At 35.2% G+C, this 24,118-nt stretch overlaps 1 protein-coding gene and 1 long non-coding RNA gene across 3 annotated transcripts in view; one reads left to right on the forward strand and one right to left on the reverse strand.

Moving 5' to 3' along the window:
* The window catches only part of LOC133546517 (zinc finger protein 510-like), a 117,977-nt gene that overhangs the window by 47,832 nt on the left and 46,027 nt on the right, over positions 1 to 24,118 (forward strand). The window lies entirely within an intron of this gene.
* Positions 208 to 21,584, reverse strand: LOC133546501 (uncharacterized). Of its 2 annotated transcripts, none has more exons than XR_009805227.1 (3): positions 21,387 to 21,584; positions 21,162 to 21,295; positions 208 to 814 (listed from the first exon to the last, which is right to left on the reverse strand). It is a non-coding gene; the product is annotated as an uncharacterized LOC133546501 (long non-coding RNA). The 2 variants fall into 2 exon arrangements; XR_009805226.1 differs by having other exon boundaries at positions 21,162 to 21,307.

Consider the following 24,118-nt stretch of genomic DNA (forward strand, 5'->3'; position numbering starts at 1 on the left):
ACCAGGTAAGCTGGTTTGCTTTGCGCACACATTTGCTAACGGCTGATTTCGGGGAAATCACGTGACTTGAAATCACTTCCTGGAAGAGGATAGAAATATTTGACAGCAAGGCAGTTCCTCCACTGCAGCTAACACATGAATATTAACTCCATAAAAGTCATCTCATCATTACAAGAATAAAAGTGTCGGAGGTGATGTCATGTTTTTTGAAGCAGCTTTATTATAATACACACATAATAAATTAGAAACAAATACACAAAAACAAGTGATATTGTAGGGTCTAAGCGTTTAAAACACTCTTTTAAAAGGACAAAAAACAATGACCTATCACTTTTGTTTTATTTTCAATTGTTTGTGTTTTTGTAATAATTGAACATACATATACAATGCACACACACATCAAGGCACTTTCAACACAACACCATTCAATATTTTATAGCAAGTTCAACAATTACATAGGAATATAAAATACATCAAATTAAATACAATGCTCATACCGAGCAGACCTGGAACAATAAGACACAATACAAATGAGATTAAAATAAAAATATATATAAGTAAATGCATTAAATAAAAACTGGGCTTGTTTAAAAGAACTTTATTTCTCCAATAGAGATAATAATTTCAGGCTGTTTATCATTTTTACCATTTTCCAAAATGTCATTAATATTTTAATGTAGAAAATTGGGTTTCAGTTTAAGAAAGCGACTTTTGTGCTGGAAAAATGTAGCTTGCACGGGCTGGGTTGCATATGACGTCATACCGTTTGTTCTTCTTCGTGGCTTAATTGACACGATGGTCAAGCAGCTGGAGGCTAGAAATAAAAGAAGTGAGAGTGAGTGTAGAGTTTGAGACCAAAATGTGGTATAGCTGGGTTGCAATCACGTGACCTCGAGGCACATCTGGACACTTCCGGGTTTCAAACTATGGTCTAGTCTAGAGTCCCATTAGGCTTCTGTTTATTCACCTGAATCCGTGCAGAAAGCTTTAGCGACAAATATAAAAGCGATCATTAAAAAAATATATCTAAAATGGGATGGAGTGGATTTTTACACTCTTAATAAAAATATAGTTTTTAAAGATTTAAAGCATTTATGATCAGCAAGACGTTACTGCTCGCTGCGACCTCACTTCATGTGACACTCACAAGGATTTAGAGAAGAAAGCATTAGATGCACCAATGTCTTTACATCTGAGGGCTCCACTAATTAAACATTCATCCCTGAAAGACAAAGTTGGATTTATTGGTGCTGCCGAGATCGTGACGCTAATGAGGAAAAGGATAACTTTGTTTGCAGTTGATTTCCTGCTATAAATATTAGTCTCATCTACAATTCATCGTTGGGACTTAAACTTAAAAAAAATGATACCAAAGATGTATTTTAATGAGTCACTCATTTAATCACATCAAGGATTGTTTGTTACATTTGTTCACCTTCATAAATCATGTGCAGTGTGTTGATAACTGAAAATATGAAATGAAGAGGTACATTTTAATTGTTTCATCTTTTATATAGGCATAAGGCATTTCAAGAAATACAATATTAATAACTATATTTGTATATGTCAATAAGAATGTAAGATGAGGGTGCTAATGCACAATCTTATGTATGTACTCTTCTCTTATTATAAACAGGAGGCTGCAACAACAATGCCAACACACAGCAATTCCACTCAATCTACGCCAAGCTGGCTGTACACTGTGGCATTGAAGCCAGCAAAACTGGAAATGCCACAACTAAGATCCTCCCGATGACGAAGGACTCGGAGGACAGCATTCCAGGTGCCTTTAAGGTGGTGCCAAGAGTTCTTGTCCAGCACGACTATGCCAACTGGACGCCACCTCAGAACTGTCCGTGTCACATACATTGGTGGCTGGGTGGTAAGAAGCATTCTCACCAGGCTAACGTGTCACACATGTAGATTTATCTTAGTTACACAAGTTCTCACACAGTCATACCACTTATTAAAATGAATAAACAATGGCGGACTTGTTATGTCTTCCATGAATATTCATGGTGTCAAGGTGTGCAAGTTGCAGCATGTACAAGTTGAACAATAGGGTCCCAGAATAGAGCCCTGAGGAACCCCACAGGTCATAGCCATTTGGTCAGAAACACCGTTACCAATTCTAAGAAGTGGATATTCCCACCCAGTTTTGTAACCTCTGTAATAAGATGGAATGGTCAACTGTGTCAAAGGCAGCCCTCAGGTCCAGCAGAACCAAGACTGAGACTTGTCCTGCATCTGTTTACAGGCAGACATCATTTGTCACCTTATCACTGTTTCAGTGCTGTGGTGGGACCTAAAGACTGATTGGAAAGTATCAAACACATTGTTGAACAGGAGAAAGTCACCAAGCTTTTGCTAGTGATGTACGGATCGATACTGAAATTTCAATACCAGCTCTTTATGCTCTAATATTGATTCTCAAGTCAAAATATTGATATTTTAGTTATTTGAGATCATGTATATCATTAACATGAACACAGTGTAAAGTTACTAAATCACTGAGATCTTGTCCAAATGAAACGTGATTGGTGGGAACTACTTTTTCTCCCGCAGAGGTAAGTACGTAGCGCAGCGGCACATTGTGCTGTGCTCAGTCTTTCAGAATTTGCGGTGAGTAAATTGTGTCAGTCAGTATTCTAAAACAGCAGGTGTATGTTTCCTTTTATGTAGACTATTTGAAGACACTTCATACAGAGTTGAATATAGACAGGATCATGCATTTAGAGCAGAATAACACTACTATTTGTTTCGCCCTCTGACTTTATATCATTTGAAGATGATTCCCCAAGATCAGCAGCACTCAAAACACACTACTTTTTAAATATTACCAGTTCCATTAAGTATATTTGCGCAAAGTATCAGCATCGGACCCGTATTGCCGATACCAGCCTGGATATTACTTGTTATAGGTTCTGAATAAAAATCAGTGGTATTGCACATCACCAGATTTGGGAGACACCTTTTCCCAGGACTTTGCCCAAAAATGTCAGGTTTGATATGGGCAGATGGTTGTTCAGCACTGTGGCATAAAGACTATTACTTTTACAATTACCAAGGTTGTGTAATAACCAGTGCGTATAAAATGATTGGTGTTTACGGCGGTCACTCACCCTGTCTGGTCAACACGTACGTGCAGAGAACACGTGCACACGTACAAAAGCAGTCCAAGAGAGGCAACAAACAATTTGCAATCATGTTATTGTTAAGATAGGATTTACATTTAATTGAACTATCCAAATGACTATTATTAGCTAACAACAGCCACATGTAATGCATGTGTTACGCAGGTATGTAGTTACATCATTACATCCAAATGACTATTATTAGCTAACAACAGCCACATCTAATGCATGTGTTACGCAGGTATGTAGTTACATCATTACATCCAAATGACTATTATTAGCTAACAACAGCCACATGTAATGCATGTGTTACGCAGGTATGTAGTTACATCATTACATCCAAATGACTATTATTAGCTAACAACTAATGCATGTGTTACGCAGGTATGTAGTTACATCATTACATCCAAATGACTATTATTAGCTAACAACTAATGCATGTGTTACGCAGGTATGTAGTTACATCATTACATCCAAATGACTATTATTAGCTAACAACAGCCACATGTAATGCATGTGTTACGCAGGTATGTAGTTACATCATTACATCCAAATGACTATTATTAGCTAACAACTAATGCATGTGTTACACAGGTATGTAGTTACATCATTACATCCAAATGACTATTATTAGCTAACAACAGCCACATGTAATGCATGTGTTACGCAGGTATGTAGTTACATCATTACATCCAAATGACTATTATTAGCTAACAACTAATGCATGTGTTACGCAGGTATGTAGTTACATCATTACATCCAAATGACTATTATTAGCTAACAACTAATGCATGTGTTACGCAGGTATGTAGTTACATCATTGCATCCAAATGACTATTATTAGCTAACAACTAATGCATGTGTTACGCAGGTATGTAGTTACATCATTACATCCAAATGACTATTATTAGCTAACAACTAATGCATGTGTTACGCAGGTATGTAGTTACATCATTACATCCAAATGACTATTATTAGCTAACAACTAATGCATGTGTTACGCAGGTATGTAGTTACATCATTACATCCAAATGACTATTATTAGCTAACAACTAATGCATGTGTTACGCAGGTATGTAGTTACATCCTTACATCCAAATGACTATTATTAGCTAACAACTAATGCATGTGTTACGCAGGTATGTAGTTACATCATTACATCCAAATGACTATTATTAGCTAACAACTAATGCATGTGTTAGGCAGGTATGTAGTTACATCATTACATCCAAATGACTATTATTAGCTAACAACTAATGCATGTGTTACGCAGGTATGTAGTTACATCATTACATCCAAATGACTATTATTAGCTAACATCAAATGCATGTGTTACGCAGGTATGTAGTTACATCATTACATCCAGATGACTATTATTAGCTAACAACAGCCACATCTAATGCATGTGTTACGCAGGTATGTAGTTACATCATTACATCCAAATGACTATTATTAGCTAACAACAGCCACATGTAATGCATGTGTTACGCAGGTATGTAGTTACATCATTACATCCAAATGACTATTATTAGCTAACAACAGCCACATGTAATGCATGTGTTACGCAGGTATGTAGTTACATCATTACATCCAAATGACTATTATTAGCTAACAACAGCCACATCTAATGCATGTGTTACGCAGGTATGTAGTTACATCATTACATCCAAATGACTATTATTAGCTAACAACAGCCACATGTAATGCATGTGTTACGCAGGTATGTAGTTACATCATTACATCCAAATGACTATTATTAGCTAACAACAGCCACATCTAATGCATGTGTTACGCAGGTATGTAGTTACATCATTACATCCAAATGACTATTATTAGCTAACAACAGCCACATGTAATGCATGTGTTACGCAGGTATGTAGTTACATCATTACATCCAAATGACTATTATTAGCTAACAACTAATGCATGTGTTACACAGGTATGTAGTTACATCATTACATCCAAATGACTATTATTAGCTAACAACAGCCACATCTAATGCATGTGTTACGCAGGTATGTAGTTACATCATTACATCCAAATGACTATTATTAGCTAACAACAGCCACATGTAATGCATGTGTTACGCAGGTATGTAGTTACATCATTACATCCAAATGACTATTATTAGCTAACAACAGCCACATGTAATGCATGTGTTACGCAGGTATGTAGTTACATCATTACATCCAAATGACTATTATTAGCTAACAACAGCCACATCTAATGCATGTGTTACGCAGGTATGTAGTTACATCATTACATCCAAATGACTATTATTAGCTAACAACAGCCACATCTAATGCATGTGTTACGCAGGTATGTAGTTACATCATTACATCCAAATGACTATTATTAGCTAACAACAGCCACATGTAATGCATGTGTTACGCAGGTATGTAGTTACATCATTACATCCAAATGACTATTATTAGCTAACAACTAATGCATGTGTTACGCAGGTATGTAGTTACATCATTACATCCAAATGACTATTATTAGCTAACAACTAATGCATGTGTTACGCAGGTATGTAGTTACATCATTGCATCCAAATGACTATTATTAGCTAACAACTAATGCATGTGTTATGCAGGTATGTAGTTACATCATTACATCCAAATGACTATTATTAGCTAACAACTAATGCATGTGTTACGCAGGTATGTAGTTACATCCTTACATCCAAATGACTATTATTAGCTAACAACTAATGCATGTGTTACGCAGGTATGTAGTTACATCATTACATCCAAATGACTATTATTAGCTAACAACTAATGCATGTGTTAGGCAGGTATGTAGTTACATCATTACATCCAAATGACTATTATTAGCTAACAACTAATGCATGTGTTACGCAGGTATGTAGTTACATCATTACATCCAAATGACTATTATTAGCTAACATCAAATGCATGTGTTACGCAGGTATGTAGTTACATCATTACATCCAGATGACTATTATTAGCTAACAACAGCCACATCTAATGCATGTGTTACGCAGGTATGTAGTTACATCATTACATCCAAATGACTATTATTAGCTAACAACAGCCACATGTAATGCATGTGTTACGCAGGTATGTAGTTACATCATTACATCCAAATGACTATTATTAGCTAACAACAGCCACATGTAATGCATGTGTTACGCAGGTATGTAGTTACATCATTACATCCAAATGACTATTATTAGCTAACAACAGCCACATCTAATGCATGTGTTACGCAGGTATGTAGTTACATCATTACATCCAAATGACTATTATTAGCTAACAACAGCCACATCTAATGCATGTGTTACGCAGGTATGTAGTTACATCATTACATCCAAATGACTATTATTTGCTAACAACAGCCACATGTAATGCATGTGTTACGCAGGTATGTAGTTACATCATTACATCCAAATGACTATTATTAGCTAACAACAGCCACATGTAATGCATGTGTTACGCAGGTATGTAGTTACATCATTACATCCAAATGACTATTATTAGCTAACAACCATTGCATGTGTTACGCAGGTATGTAGTTACATCATTACATCCAAATGACTATTATTAGCTAACAACAGCCACATCTAATGCATGTGTTACGCAGGCATGTAGTTACATCATTACATCCAAATGACTATTATTTGCTAACAACAGCCACATGTAATGCATGTGTTACGCAGGTATGTAGTTACATCATTACATCCAAATGACTATTATTAGCTAACAACAGCCACATGTAATGCATGTGTTACGCAGGTATGTAGTTACATCATTACATCCAAATGACTATTATTAGCTAACAACCATTGCATGTGTTACGCAGGTATGTAGTTACATCATTACATCCAAATGACTATTATTAGCTAACAACAGCCACATCTAATGCATGTGTTACGCAGGTATGTAGTTACATCATTACATCCAAATGACTATTATTTGCTAACAACAGCCACATGTAATGCATGTGTTACGCAGGTATGTAGTTACATCATTACATCCAAATGACTATTATTAGCTAACAACAGCCACATGTAATGCATGTGTTACGCAGGTATGTAGTTACATCATTACATCCAAATGACTATTATTAGCTAACAACCATTGCATGTGTTACGCAGGTATGTAGTTACATCATTACATCCAAATGACTATTATTAGCTAACAACAGCCACATCTAATGCATGTGTTACGCAGGTATGTAGTTACATCATTACATCCAAATGACTATTATTAGCTAACAACAGCCACATCTAATGCATGTGTTACGCAGGTATGTAGTTACATCATTACATCCAAATGACTATTATTAGCTAACATCTAATGCATGTGTTACGCAGGTATGTAGTTACATCATTACATCCAAATGACTATTATTAGCTAACATCTAATGCATGTGTTACGCAGGTATGTAGTTACATCATTACATCCAAATGACTATTATTAGCTAACAACAGCCACATGTAATGCATGTGTTACGCAGGTATGTAGTTACATCATTACATCCAAATGACTATTATTAGCTAACAACAGCCACATGTAATGCATGTGTTACGCAGGTATGTAGTTACATCATTACATCCAAATGACTATTATTAGCTAACAACTAATGCATGTGTTACGCAGGTATGTAGTTACATCATTGCATCCAAATGACTATTATTAGCTAACAACTAATGCATGTGTTATGCAGGTATGTAGTTACATCATTACATCCAAATGACTATTATTAGCTAACAACTAATGCATGTGTTACGCAGGTATGTAGTTACATCCTTACATCCAAATGACTATTATTAGCTAACAACTAATGCATGTGTTACGCAGGTATGTAGTTACATCATTACATCCAAATGACTATTATTAGCTAACAACTAATGCATGTGTTAGGCAGGTATGTAGTTACATCATTACATCCAAATGACTATTATTAGCTAACAACTAATGCATGTGTTACGCAGGTATGTAGTTACATCATTACATCCAAATGACTATTATTAGCTAACATCAAATGCATGTGTTACGCAGGTATGTAGTTACATCATTACATCCAGATGACTATTATTAGCTAACAACAGCCACATCTAATGCATGTGTTACGCAGGTATGTAGTTACATCATTACATCCAAATGACTATTATTAGCTAACAACAGCCACATGTAATGCATGTGTTACGCAGGTATGTAGTTACATCATTACATCCAAATGACTATTATTAGCTAACAACAGCCACATCTAATGCATGTGTTACGCAGGTATGTAGTTACATCATTACATCCAAATGACTATTATTAGCTAACAACAGCCACATGTAATGCTTGTGTTACGCAGGTATGTAGTTACATCATTACATCCAAATGACTATTATTAGCTAACAACTAATGCATGTGTTACACAGGTATGTAGTTACATCATTACATCCAAATGACTATTATTAGCTAACAACAGCCACATCTAATGCATGTGTTACGCAGGTATGTAGTTACATCATTACATCCAAATGACTATTATTAGCTAACAACAGCCACATGTAATGCTTGTGTTACGCAGGTATGTAGTTACATCATTACATCCAAATGACTATTATTAGCTAACAACTAATGCATGTGTTACACAGGTATGTAGTTACATCATTACATCCAAATGACTATTATTAGCTAACAACAGCCACATCTAATGCATGTGTTACGCAGGTATGTAGTTACATCATTACATCCAAATGACTATTATTAGCTAACAACAGCCACATCTAATGCATGTGTTACGCAGGTATGTAGTTACATCATTACATCCAAATGACTATTATTAGCTAACAACAGCCACATGTAATGCATGTGTTACGCAGGTATGTAGTTACATCATTACATCCAAATGACTATTATTAGCTAACAACTAATGCATGTGTTACGCAGGTATGTAGTTACATCATTACATCCAAATGACTATTATTAGCTAACAACTAATGCATGTGTTACGCAGGTATGTAGTTACATCATTACATCCAAATGACTATTATTAGCTAACAACAGCCACATGTAATGCATGTGTTACGCAGGTATGTAGTTACATCATTACATCCAAATGACTATTATTAGCTAACAACTAATGCATGTGTTACACAGGTATGTAGTTACATCATTACATCCAAATGACTATTATTAGCTAACAACAGCCACATGTAATGCATGTGTTACGCAGGTATGTAGTTACATCATTACATCCAAATGACTATTATTAGCTAACAACTAATGCATGTGTTACGCAGGTATGTAGTTACATCATTACATCCAAATGACTATTATTAGCTAACAACTAATGCATGTGTTACGCAGGTATGTAGTTACATCATTGCATCCAAATGACTATTATTAGCTAACAACTAATGCATGTGTTACGCAGGTATGTAGTTACATCATTACATCCAAATGACTATTATTAGCTAACAACTAATGCATGTGTTACGCAGGTATGTAGTTACATCATTACATCCAAATGACTATTATTAGCTAACAACTAATGCATGTGTTACGCAGGTATGTAGTTACATCATTACATCCAAATGACTATTATTAGCTAACAACTAATGCATGTGTTAGGCAGGTATGTAGTTACATCATTACATCCAAATGACTATTATTAGCTAACAACTAATGCATGTGTTACGCAGGTATGTAGTTACATCCTTACATCCAAATGACTATTATTAGCTAACAACTAATGCATGTGTTACGCAGGTATGTAGTTACATCATTACATCCAAATGACTATTATTAGCTAACAACTAATGCATGTGTTAGGCAGGTATGTAGTTACATCATTACATCCAAATGACTATTATTAGCTAACAACTAATGCATGTGTTACGCAGGTATGTAGTTACATCATTACATCCAAATGACTATTATTAGCTAACATCAAATGCATGTGTTACGCAGGTATGTAGTTACATCATTACATCCAGATGACTATTATTAGCTAACAACAGCCACATCTAATGCATGTGTTACGCAGGTATGTAGTTACATCATTACATCCAAATGACTATTATTAGCTAACAACAGCCACATGTAATGCATGTGTTACGCAGGTATGTAGTTACATCATTACATCCAAATGACTATTATTAGCTAACAACAGCCACATGTAATGCATGTGTTACGCAGGTATGTAGTTACATCATTACATCCAAATGACTATTATTAGCTAACAACAGCCACATCTAATGCATGTGTTACGCAGGTATGTAGTTACATCATTACATCCAAATGACTATTATTAGCTAACAACAGCCACATGTAATGCATGTGTTACGCAGGTATGTAGTTACATCATTACATCCAAATGACTATTATTAGCTAACAACAGCCACATCTAATGCATGTGTTACGCAGGTATGTAGTTACATCATTACATCCAAATGACTATTATTAGCTAACAACAGCCACATGTAATGCATGTGTTACGCAGGTATGTAGTTACATCATTACATCCAAATGACTATTATTAGCTAACAACTAATGCATGTGTTACACAGGTATGTAGTTACATCATTACATCCAAATGACTATTATTAGCTAACAACAGCCACATCTAATGCATGTGTTACGCAGGTATGTAGTTACATCATTACATCCAAATGACTATTATTAGCTAACAACAGCCACATGTAATGCATGTGTTACGCAGGTATGTAGTTACATCATTACATCCAAATGACTATTATTAGCTAACAACAGCCACATGTAATGCATGTGTTACGCAGGTATGTAGTTACATCATTACATCCAAATGACTATTATTAGCTAACAACAGCCACATCTAATGCATGTGTTACGCAGGTATGTAGTTACATCATTACATCCAAATGACTATTATTAGCTAACAACAGCCACATCTAATGCATGTGTTACGCAGGTATGTAGTTACATCATTACATCCAAATGACTATTATTAGCTAACAACAGCCACATGTAATGCATGTGTTACGCAGGTATGTAGTTACATCATTACATCCAAATGACTATTATTAGCTAACAACTAATGCATGTGTTACGCAGGTATGTAGTTACATCATTACATCCAAATGACTATTATTAGCTAACAACTAATGCATGTGTTACGCAGGTATGTAGTTACATCATTGCATCCAAATGACTATTATTAGCTAACAACTAATGCATGTGTTATGCAGGTATGTAGTTACATCATTACATCCAAATGACTATTATTAGCTAACAACTAATGCATGTGTTACGCAGGTATGTAGTTACATCCTTACATCCAAATGACTATTATTAGCTAACAACTAATGCATGTGTTACGCAGGTATGTAGTTACATCATTACATCCAAATGACTATTATTAGCTAACAACTAATGCATGTGTTAGGCAGGTATGTAGTTACATCATTACATCCAAATGACTATTATTAGCTAACAACTAATGCATGTGTTACGCAGGTATGTAGTTACATCATTACATCCAAATGACTATTATTAGCTAACATCAAATGCATGTGTTACGCAGGTATGTAGTTACATCATTACATCCAGATGACTATTATTAGCTAACAACAGCCACATCTAATGCATGTGTTACGCAGGTATGTAGTTACATCATTACATCCAAATGACTATTATTAGCTAACAACAGCCACATGTAATGCATGTGTTACGCAGGTATGTAGTTACATCATTACATCCAAATGACTATTATTAGCTAACAACAGCCACATGTAATGCATGTGTTACGCAGGTATGTAGTTACATCATTACATCCAAATGACTATTATTAGCTAACAACAGCCACATCTAATGCATGTGTTACGCAGGTATGTAGTTACATCATTACATCCAAATGACTATTATTAGCTAACAACAGCCACATCTAATGCATGTGTTACGCAGGTATGTAGTTACATCATTACATCCAAATGACTATTATTTGCTAACAACAGCCACATGTAATGCATGTGTTACGCAGGTATGTAGTTACATCATTACATCCAAATGACTATTATTAGCTAACAACAGCCACATGTAATGCATGTGTTACGCAGGTATGTAGTTACATCATTACATCCAAATGACTATTATTAGCTAACAACCATTGCATGTGTTACGCAGGTATGTAGTTACATCATTACATCCAAATGACTATTATTAGCTAACAACAGCCACATCTAATGCATGTGTTACGCAGGCATGTAGTTACATCATTACATCCAAATGACTATTATTTGCTAACAACAGCCACATGTAATGCATGTGTTACGCAGGTATGTAGTTACATCATTACATCCAAATGACTATTATTAGCTAACAACAGCCACATGTAATGCATGTGTTACGCAGGTATGTAGTTACATCATTACATCCAAATGACTATTATTAGCTAACAACCATTGCATGTGTTACGCAGGTATGTAGTTACATCATTACATCCAAATGACTATTATTAGCTAACAACAGCCACATCTAATGCATGTGTTACGCAGGTATGTAGTTACATCATTACATCCAAATGACTATTATTTGCTAACAACAGCCACATGTAATGCATGTGTTACGCAGGTATGTAGTTACATCATTACATCCAAATGACTATTATTAGCTAACAACAGCCACATGTAATGCATGTGTTACGCAGGTATGTAGTTACATCATTACATCCAAATGACTATTATTAGCTAACAACCATTGCATGTGTTACGCAGGTATGTAGTTACATCATTACATCCAAATGACTATTATTAGCTAACAACAGCCACATCTAATGCATGTGTTACGCAGGTATGTAGTTACATCATTACATCCAAATGACTATTATTAGCTAACAACAGCCACATCTAATGCATGTGTTACGCAGGTATGTAGTTACATCATTACATCCAAATGACTATTATTAGCTAACATCTAATGCATGTGTTACGCAGGTATGTAGTTACATCATTACATCCAAATGACTATTATTAGCTAACATCTAATGCATGTGTTACGCAGGTATGTAGTTACATCATTACATCCAAATGACTATTATTAGCTAACAACAGCCACATGTAATGCATGTGTTACGCAGGTATGTAGTTACATCATTACATCCAAATGACTATTATTAGCTAACAACAGCCACATGTAATGCATGTGTTACGCAGGTATGTAGTTACATCATTACATCCAAATGACTATTATTAGCTAACAACTAATGCATGTGTTACGCAGGTATGTAGTTACATCATTACATCCAAATGACTATTATTAGCTAACAACTAATGCATGTGTTACGCAGGTATGTAGTTACATCATTGCATCCAAATGACTATTATTAGCTAACAACTAATGCATGTGTTACGCAGGTATGTAGTTACATCATTGCATCCAAATGACTATTATTAGCTAACAACTAATGCATGTGTTATGCAGGTATGTAGTTACATCATTACATCCAAATGACTATTATTAGCTAACAACTAATGCATGTGTTACGCAGGTATGTAGTTACATCCTTACATCCAAATGACTATTATTAGCTAACAACTAATGCATGTGTTACGCAGGTATGTAGTTACATCATTACATCCAAATGACTATTATTAGCTAACAACTAATGCATGTGTTAGGCAGGTATGTAGTTACATCATTACATCCAAATGACTATTATTAGCTAACAACTAATGCATGTGTTACGCAGGTATGTAGTTACATCATTACATCCAAATGACTATTATTAGCTAACATCAAATGCATGTGTTACGCAGGTATGTAGTTACATCATTACATCCAGATGACTATTATTAGCTAACAACAGCCACATCTAATGCATGTGTTACGCAGGTATGTAGTTACATCATTACATCCAAATGACTATTATTAGCTAACAACAGCCACATGTAATGCATGTGTTACGCAGGTATGTAGTTACATCATTACATCCAAATGACTATTATTAGCTAACAACAGCCACATGTAATGCATGTGTTACGCAGGTATGTAGTTACATCATTACATCCAAATGACTATTATTAGCTAACAACAGCCACATCTAATGCATGTGTTACGCAGGTATGTAGTTACATCATTACATCCAAATGACTATTATTAGCTAACAACAGCCACATGTAATGCATGTGTTACGCAGGTATGTAGTTACATCATTACATCCAAATGACTATTATTAGCTAACAACAGCCACATCTAATGCATGTGTTACGCAGGTATGTAGTTACATCATTACATCCAAATGACTATTATTAGCTAACAACAGCCACATGTAATGCTTGTGTTACGCAGGTATGTAGTTACATCATTACATCCAAATGACTATTATTAGCTAACAACTAATGCATGTGTTACACAGGTATGTAGTTACATCATTACATCCAAATGACTATTATTAGCTAACAACAGCCACATCTAATGCATGTGTTACGCAGGTATGTAGTTACATCATTACATCCAAATGACTATTATTAGCTAACAACAGCCACATGTAATGCATGTGTTACGCAGGTATGTAGTTACATCATTACATCCAAATGACTATTATTAGCTAACAACAGCCACATGTAATGCATGTGTTACGCAGGTATGTAGTTACATCATTACATCCAAATGACTATTATTAGCTAACAACAGCCACATCTAATGCATGTGTTACGCAGGTATGTAGTTACATCATTACATCCAAATGACTATTATTAGCTAACAACAGCCACATGTAATGCATGTGTTACGCAGGTATGTAGTTACATCATTACATCCAAATGACTATTATTAGCTAACAACTAATGCATGTGTTACGCAGGTATGTAGTTACATCATTACATCCAAATGACTATTATTAGCTAACAACTAATGCATGTGTTACGCATGTATGTAGTTACATCATTGCATCCAAATGACTATTATTAGCTAACAACTAATGCATGTGTTATGCAGGTATGTAGTTACATCATTACATCCAAATGACTATTATTAGCTAACAACTAATGCATGTGTTACGCAGGTATGTAGTTACATCCTTACATCCAAATGACTATTATTAGCTAACAACTAATGCATGTGTTACGCAGGTATGTAGTTACATCATTACATCCAAATGACTATTATTAGCTAACAACTAATGCATGTGTTAGGCAGGTATGTAGTTACATCATTACATCCAAATGACTATTATTAGCTAACAACTAATGCATGTGTTACGCAGGTATGTAGTTACATCATTACATCCAAATGACTATTATTAGCTAACATCAAATGCATGTGTTACGCAGGTATGTAGTTACATCAATACATCCAGATGACTATTATTAGCTAACAACAGCCACATCTAATGCATGTGTTACGCAGGTATGTAGTTACATCATTACATCCAAATGACTATTATTAGCTAACAACAGCCACATGTAATGCATGTGTTACGCAGGTATGTAGTTACATCATTACATCCAAATGACTATTATTAGCTAACAACAGCCACATGTAATGCATGTGTTACGCAGGTATGTAGTTACATCATTACATCCAAATGACTATTATTAGCTAACAACAGCCACATCTAATGCATGTGTTACGCAGGTATGTAGTTACATCATTACATCCAAATGACTATTATTAGCTAACAACAGCCACATCTAATGCATGTGTTACGCAGGTATGTAGTTACATCATTACATCCAAATGACTATTATTTGCTAACAACAGCCACATGTAATGCATGTGTTACGCAGGTATGTAGTTACATCATTACATCCAAATGACTATTATTAGCTAACAACAGCCACATGTAATGCATGTGTTACGCAGGTATGTAGTTACATCATTACATCCAAATGACTATTATTAGCTAACAACCATTGCATGTGTTACGCAGGTATGTAGTTACATCATTACATCCAAATGACTATTATTAGCTAACAACAGCCACATCTAATGCATGTGTTACGCAGGCATGTAGTTACATCATTACATCCAAATGACTATTATTAGCTAACAACAGCCACATGTAATTCATGTGTTACGCAGGTATGTAGTTACATCATTACATCCAAATGACTATTATTAGCTAACAACAGCCACATCTAATGCATGTGTTACGCAGGTATGTAGTTACATCATTACATCCAAATGACTATTATTAGCTAACAACAGCCACATCTAATGCATGTGTTACGCAGGTATGTAGTTACATCATTACATCCAAATGACTATTATTAGCTAACAACAGCCACATCTAATGCATGTGTTACGCAGGTATGTAGTTACATCATTACATCCAAATGACTATTATTAGCTAACATCTAATGCATGTGTTACGCAGGTATGTAGTTACATCATTACATCCAAATGACTATTATTAGCTAACATCTAATGCATGTGTTACGCAGGTATGTAGTTACATCATTACATCCAAATGACTATTATTAGCTAACAACAGCCACATGTAATGCATGTGTTACGCAGGTATGTAGTTACATCATTACATCCAAATGACTATTATTAGCTAACAACAGCCACATCTAATGCATGTGTTACGCAGGTAGGTAGTTACATCATTACATCCAAATGACTATTATTAGCTAACAACAGCCACATGTAATGCATGTGTTACGCAGGTATGTAGTTACATCATTACATCCAAATGACTATTATTAGCTAACAACTAATGCATGTGTTACGCAGGTATGTAGTTACATCATTGCATCCAAATGACTATTATTAGCTAACAACTAATGCATGTGTTACGCAGGTATGTAGTTACATCCTTACATCCAAATGACTATTATTAGCTAACAACTAATGCATGTGTTACGCAGGTATGTAGTTACATCATTACATCCAAATGACTATTATTAGCTAACAACTAATGCATGTGTTAGGCAGGTATGTAGTTACATCATTACATCCAAATGACTATTATTAGCTAACAACTAATGCATGTGTTACGCAGGTATGTAGTTACATCATTACATCCAAATGACTATTATTAGCTAACATCAAATGCATGTGTTACGCAGGTATGTAGTTACATCATTACATCCAAATGACTATTATTAGCTAACAACAGCCACATGTAATGCATGTGTTACGCAGGTATGTAGTTACATCATTACATCCAGATGACTATTATTAGCTAACAACAGCCACATCTAATGCATGTGTTACGCAGGTATGTAGTTACATCATTACATCCAAATGACTATTATTAGCTAACAACAGCCACATGTAATGCATGTGTTACGCAGGTATGTAGTTACATCATTACATCCAGATGACTATTATTAGCTAACAACAGCCACATCTAATGCATGTGTTACGCAGGTATGTAGTTACATCATTACATCCAAATGACTATTATTAGCTAACAACAGCCACATGTAATGCATGTGTTACGCAGGTATGTAGTTACATCATTACATCCAAATGACTATTATTAGCTAACAACAGCCACATGTAATGCATGTGTTACGCAGGTATGTAGTTACATCATTACATCCAAATGACTATTATTAGCTAACAACTATTGCATGTGTTACGCAGGTATGTAGTTACATCATTACATCCAAATGACTATTATTAGCTAACAACAGCCACATCTAATGCATGTGTTACGCAGGTATGTAGTTACATCATTACATCCAAATGACTATTATTAGCTAACAACTAATGCATGTGTTACGCAGGTATGTAGTTACATCATTACATCCAAATGACTATTATTAGCTAACAACAGCCACATGTAATGCATGTGTTACGCAGGCATGTAGTTACATCATTACATCCAAATGACTATTATTAGCTAACAACAGCCACATGTAATTCATGTGTTACGCAGGTATGTAGTTACATCATTACATCCAAATGACTATTATTAGCTAACAACAGCCACATGTAATGCATGTGTTACGCAGGTATGTAGTTACATCATTACATCCAAATGACTATTATTAGCTAACAACAGCCACATCTAATGCATGTGTTACGCAGGTATGTAGTTACATCATTACATCCAAATGACTATTATTAGCTAACAACAGCCACATCTAATGCATGTGTTACGCAGGTATGTAGTTACATCATTACATCCAAATGACTATTATTAGCTAACAACAGCCACATCTAATGCATGTGTTACGCAGGTATGTAGTTACATCATTACATCCAAATGACTATTATTAGCTAACAACAGCCACATGTAATGCATGTGTTACGCAGGTATGTAGTTACATCATTACATCCAAATGACTATTATTAGCTAACATCTAATGCATGTGTTACGCAGGTATGTAGTTACATCATTACATCCAAATGACTATTATTAGCTAACAACAGCCACATGTAATGCATGTGTTACGCAGGTATGTAGTTACATCATTACATCCAAATGACTATTATTAGCTAACAACTAATGCATGTGTTACGCAGGTATGTAGTTACATCATTACATCCAAATGACTATTATTAGCTAACAACTAATGCATGTGTTACGCAGGTATGTAGTTACATCATTACATCCAAATGACTATTATTAGCTAACAACTAATGCATGTGTTACGCAGGTATGTAGTTACATCATTACATCCAAATGACTATTATTAGCTAACAACTAATGCATGTGTTACGCAGGTATGTAGTTACATCATTACATCCAAATGACTATTATTAGCTAACAACTAATGCATGTGTTACGCAGGTATGTAGTTACATCATTACATCCAAATGACTATTATAAGCTAACAACTAATGCATGTGTTACGCAGGTATGTAGTTACATCATTACATCCAAATGACTATTATTAGCTAACAACTAATGCATGTGTTACGCAGGTATGTAGTTACATCATTACATCCAAATGACTATTATTAGCTAACAACTAATGCATGTGTTACGCAGGTATGTAGTTACATCATTACATCCAAATGACTATTATTAGCTAACAACTAATGCATGTGTTACGCAGGTATGTAGTTACATCATTACATCCAAATGACTATTATTAGCTAACAACAGCCACATGTAATGCATGTGTTACGCAGGTATGTAGTTACATCATTACATCCAAATGACTATTATTAGCTAACAACAGCCACATCTAATGCATGTGTTACGCAGGTATGTAGTTACATCATTACATCCAAATGACTATTATTAGCTAACAACAGCCACATGTAATGCATGTGTTACGCAGGTATGTAGTTACATCATTACATCCAAATGACTATTATTAGCTAACAACTAATGCATGTGTTACGCAGGTATGTAGTTACATCATTACATCCAAATGACTATTATAAGCTAACAACTAATGCATGTGTTACGCAGGTATGTAGTTACATCATTACATCCAAATGACTATTATTAGCTAACAACTAATGCATGTGTTACGCAGGTATGTAGTTACATCATTACATCCAAATGACTATTATTAGCTAACAACTAATGCGTGTGTTACGCAGGTATGTAGTTACATCATTACATCCAAATGACTATTATTAGCTAACAACTAATGCATGTGTTACGCAGGTATGTAGTTACATCATTACATCCAAATGACTATTATTAGCTAACATCTAATGCATGTGTTACGCAGGTATGTAGTTACATCATTACATCCAAATGACTATTATTAGCTAACAACTAATGCATGTGTTACGCAGGTATGTAGTTACATCATTACATCCAAATGACTATTATTAGCTAACAACTAATGCATGTGTTACGCAGGTATGTAGTTACATCATTACATCCAAATGACTATTATTAGCTAACAACTAATGCATGTGTTACGCAGGTATGTAGTTACATCATTACATCCAAATGACTATTATTAGCTAACAACTAATGCATGTGTTACGCAGGTATGTAGTTACATCATTACATCCAAATGACTATTATTAGCTAACAACTAATGCATGTGTTACGCAGGTATGTAGTTACATCATTACATCCAAATGACTATTATTAGCTAACAACTAATGCATGTGTTACGCAGGTATGTAGTTACATCATTACGTCCTAGAAGCTGAAAGAAGGAGGGATATGCTGTGTGAAATCAATTGGAAAGTTAGCGCCCTCTAGACATCTGTGTAAATGTTGCAAACAGCCCCTTTAAGGACTTTGCAAATGTTCCAGTCTGAAGTGAGACCTTAACGAGATGAAGGAATTGTGCTGACAAACTGCTCAGCACAGACTTTAGACATCTAGTGGGTAACTCATCAAGGTGTGTATGTTAATGTTAGATATGTGCCGTCTCCAAGCAGAAGAACATCTTTCACCTTGGCTCTTGTTCGCTTTGTGCGGACTTCACCGATTTTATACTTTTATTTCTGTTTATGATAGTCACATTTGGCAGTTCTGCCTTGCATAGGTTAGAGTCCAAGCCAGGGATAAATTCCAAGCCAGGGTTGGTTCAGGAAGTAAAAACTAAAGCTGAAACAATTCATGTGAATGAATCGCTGTGGCCAAACTACTAAAAGTGGGAGCAGGGGAAAAGTGTGAGGCTGAATCTTCTGGTGGCAAAGCATCCAAGAAAAGGAAAGTGAAATGTGAAATCCGACACGGTAAAGCCAAACATTGACTGGACGCTTGTTTCAAGCCACTTAACTGCAGTGATTGATTACTTGTATTAGTTGATAGCACAGTACAGTACATATTCCGTATAATTGACCACTAAATGTTAACACCCAAATAAGTTTTTCGACTTGTTTAAGTTGGGGTCCACGTTAATCAAGTCATGGTAAGTGACCATCATGAAAGATAAAGATGGTACATTTCAACATGATAAGATCTGCTACTATGAATATTACTGAGTTACCTGTTACATCTCAGGACAACAGGTGTGTACTTGTGGTTTAAAGACTACTTTACACGCTATGTCAACCTTTTCCAGCGTGTCTTTACAGTAGCAAAATGTATGTTTGAGGACTATATCAGACAACATGGGTTGCCAGAGTGTAGTCACACAGACCAGGTAGGCAATTGGAGTCAGACCTTGTAAAACACTTTGGAAAACCTTGCTGGAATAGTTACCTCTACTGCCCCCCAGTGGCCGTTAGAAAGGATGCACACATTTTGTGTTGAAGTCCTTAAAGCTGTCTTTCACGTTTTGTCTTGTCCTTTGTGTCCCAGATGAAGTCGTGAGTGGCTCAATTCAATGTCCAGTACTGTGGAAATATCTTTGGATATGACAATCCGTTTATTTTAAGCTATCAAACTGAAATCAAATGTAGACTATAGAACATAAAGTATGCTGACCTTGGCTTGAATGGAACATTGTCACAGCAGCGAGACCTGACCACGCACGGCACCGTCCTAAACTGTTTGTGTCCTCCATGCAACCCCCCCGAATACTCCTACCTGAACCCAATTAAATCACGTTACCATGGCAACTGCACCATAGCAACGGTCCCATCCCTGTCAACATTTCCTGGTACTCAAGAGGAAGTGGGCGGAGCAATCTGCCAAAAAGGAAATTCAGCATCAACAGAGCCAGCAATCAAATGGAGAAAACAAAATAAAAACAAAATAAACAAATAAGGAAATTTGGCTCCAACAAAATGCAAAGTAAATATCTGTAGGATGATGTACAATATTGGCTTTTGCCTGACACTCCGAACTTTGATTGATATTGATATTGTTTTGGGGATGTTTAAAAAGAAAACACATTAAACACAAAACCCAATATTGGAATTTTTAGTTTTATCCACGAATGTAAGTTCGTAAAAAAAAAAAATAAAAAAAATAAAAAAAAATAAACATCCTTCCACAAACAATTCAGCCATTTTCTCCCACTGTTATATTGCATAAAGGTCTGGGGACATACATATAAAATAATCACAACACAATCATCATACTACAAAAGAGAGTAATGGAGATAATTAATCAAATGGATTATAGAAACCCAACAAAAAATCATGAAGTCACACATTTTGAAAATTAATAAAAGACAACTGTTCAAATGATGTATAAAGTAAATAATAAAATGCTTCCTGAAGTGGTCCAGAAGATGTTTCAGATGTGAACCAGTACATATGTATATCATATAAAGGTGATAATCTATGGGATTATTAACAATTAGAAGTACAAATAAGTAATAATTTTATATTTCAAACTATGTAATCTATAAATGTAAAGATCATATTGAACAGATTGTTAGACAAACAACAATGTCACACATGTTATATGTGCTGATGTTGTTAGAAAGTCAAAATGAAAGTCTGGACAGTTTATTTCAAATCCTGCAGTTTCATTTGCTGCTGCTGTTCTCACCAGCACACTTGTGTTTCTTACACTGGTACTTAGAAGACAATCTTTCACCACACACACTGCAACTCAACACTTTCTCTCCTGGGTGTCTTCTCATGTGTGCTACAAGCTTTGATCGTCAACAAATGCTTCTGTTGCAGATTGGACAGGAATGTCATTTTTCACCAGTGTGTGTTCTCATGTGTACAATCTCATCAGTTTCCCCTCACAGCAGTCAGAGTACTTCCAGCTGACACATGAAGAAGACCTCCAGGGGAATGTCTTCCCAGGCTAACATCCAATCCACCTTATTCATACAAAAATATCTTAAAAGTCATTCCTGCAATCCATAAAAGTGTGCTGTTGTCCCTCTGAATAAGTCATACACACACAGGAAATAATGTACCACATGCCAGCCTCCACGCAGTAGTACTAGTGATGAGCTCCCCCTTGTGGTGGACAATAATTACTGTCATTTTCACATTCCTCTTTAGAGACATGTCTGTGTAAAAAAAAAATAAAAAAATAAAAAGCAAATTGAAAACAGTCAACATGTTGGCCAAAAAAAATGACATCTGTATTGGTTTCATTTAGATAGTGTCACCACAGTTAAACTGGGAAGAAGTAATCAGATTACTGACTACTCCTCCAAAAGATAACTTATTTACATAATTTATAATAATAATAATAATAATAATGGATTAGATTAGTTTTGTGTTTCTAGACATTCAAATTGTGTTAGAGAGAGAATTCAGAAGGCATCTTTCATGCAGTCATCACATTCAATGTGGTAAGCTACATTTAGTTATAATAATGACATTAATAATATTAATAATAACTATTATTATAACTAGATGAAGCAATTCCTAAAGGAATTACGTGTGAATGCTCCAATGCTGAAGTTGAACTGAAAAGTTGACAGAATGTAGTCTGAATGTAAGAGTAGTTTGAATGTTGGAATGCTGAAGAGTTTGAATTTCCACGAAAACCAGAATTTAGTTTGGATTTTGAGAAAGTGATAGTTTGATGTTGGAATGGTTTGAATAGGTAGGAAAATGTGGGGCTTGTGCAGTTTGGAAAAATGTCACTCCGGTGGGTGTATGGATGTGTGGAAGGTACGTAGACACAGAAAAGTCCCTCACAAGCATGTTTGTGTGATTGACAGAAATATTTCAATTCAATGTCCAGAGGTATTAACACATTAGTCAATCAAACAAACGGTCAATGAAAATGAAGGCAATAACTTTGCAGTCATGGATACACCGTCTGTGTGTTTGTTTTCTCCGGCTGCGGCTTTCAAACTGCATACCAAAGGTCTTCTAAGGCAGTAGTTCTCAAATGGGGGTACGCGTACCCTTGGGGGTACTTAAAGGTATGCCAAGGGGTACGTGAGATTTTTTTTTGAATATTCTAAAAATAGCAACAATTCAGCTTTATAAATATATTTATTGAATAATACTCCAACAAAATATGAATATAGGTTCATAAACTGAGAAAAGAAATACAACAATGCAATACTCATTTTTGTGGACATGTTCCATAAATATTGATGTTAAAGAGTTCTTTTTTTGTGGAGAAATGTTTAGAATTAAGTTGATGAATCCAGATGGCTCTCTATTACAATCCCCAAGGAGGGCACTTTAAGTTGATGATTACTTCTATATGTAGAAATCTTTATTTAAAATTGAATCACTTGTTTATTTTTCAACAAGCTTTTAGTTATTTTTACATGTTTTTTTCCC

The sequence above is a fragment of the Nerophis ophidion genome, unplaced genomic scaffold, assembly GCF_033978795.1.
Source record: "Nerophis ophidion isolate RoL-2023_Sa unplaced genomic scaffold, RoL_Noph_v1.0 HiC_scaffold_30, whole genome shotgun sequence".
Taxonomy (NCBI): Eukaryota; Metazoa; Chordata; class Actinopteri; order Syngnathiformes; family Syngnathidae; genus Nerophis; species Nerophis ophidion.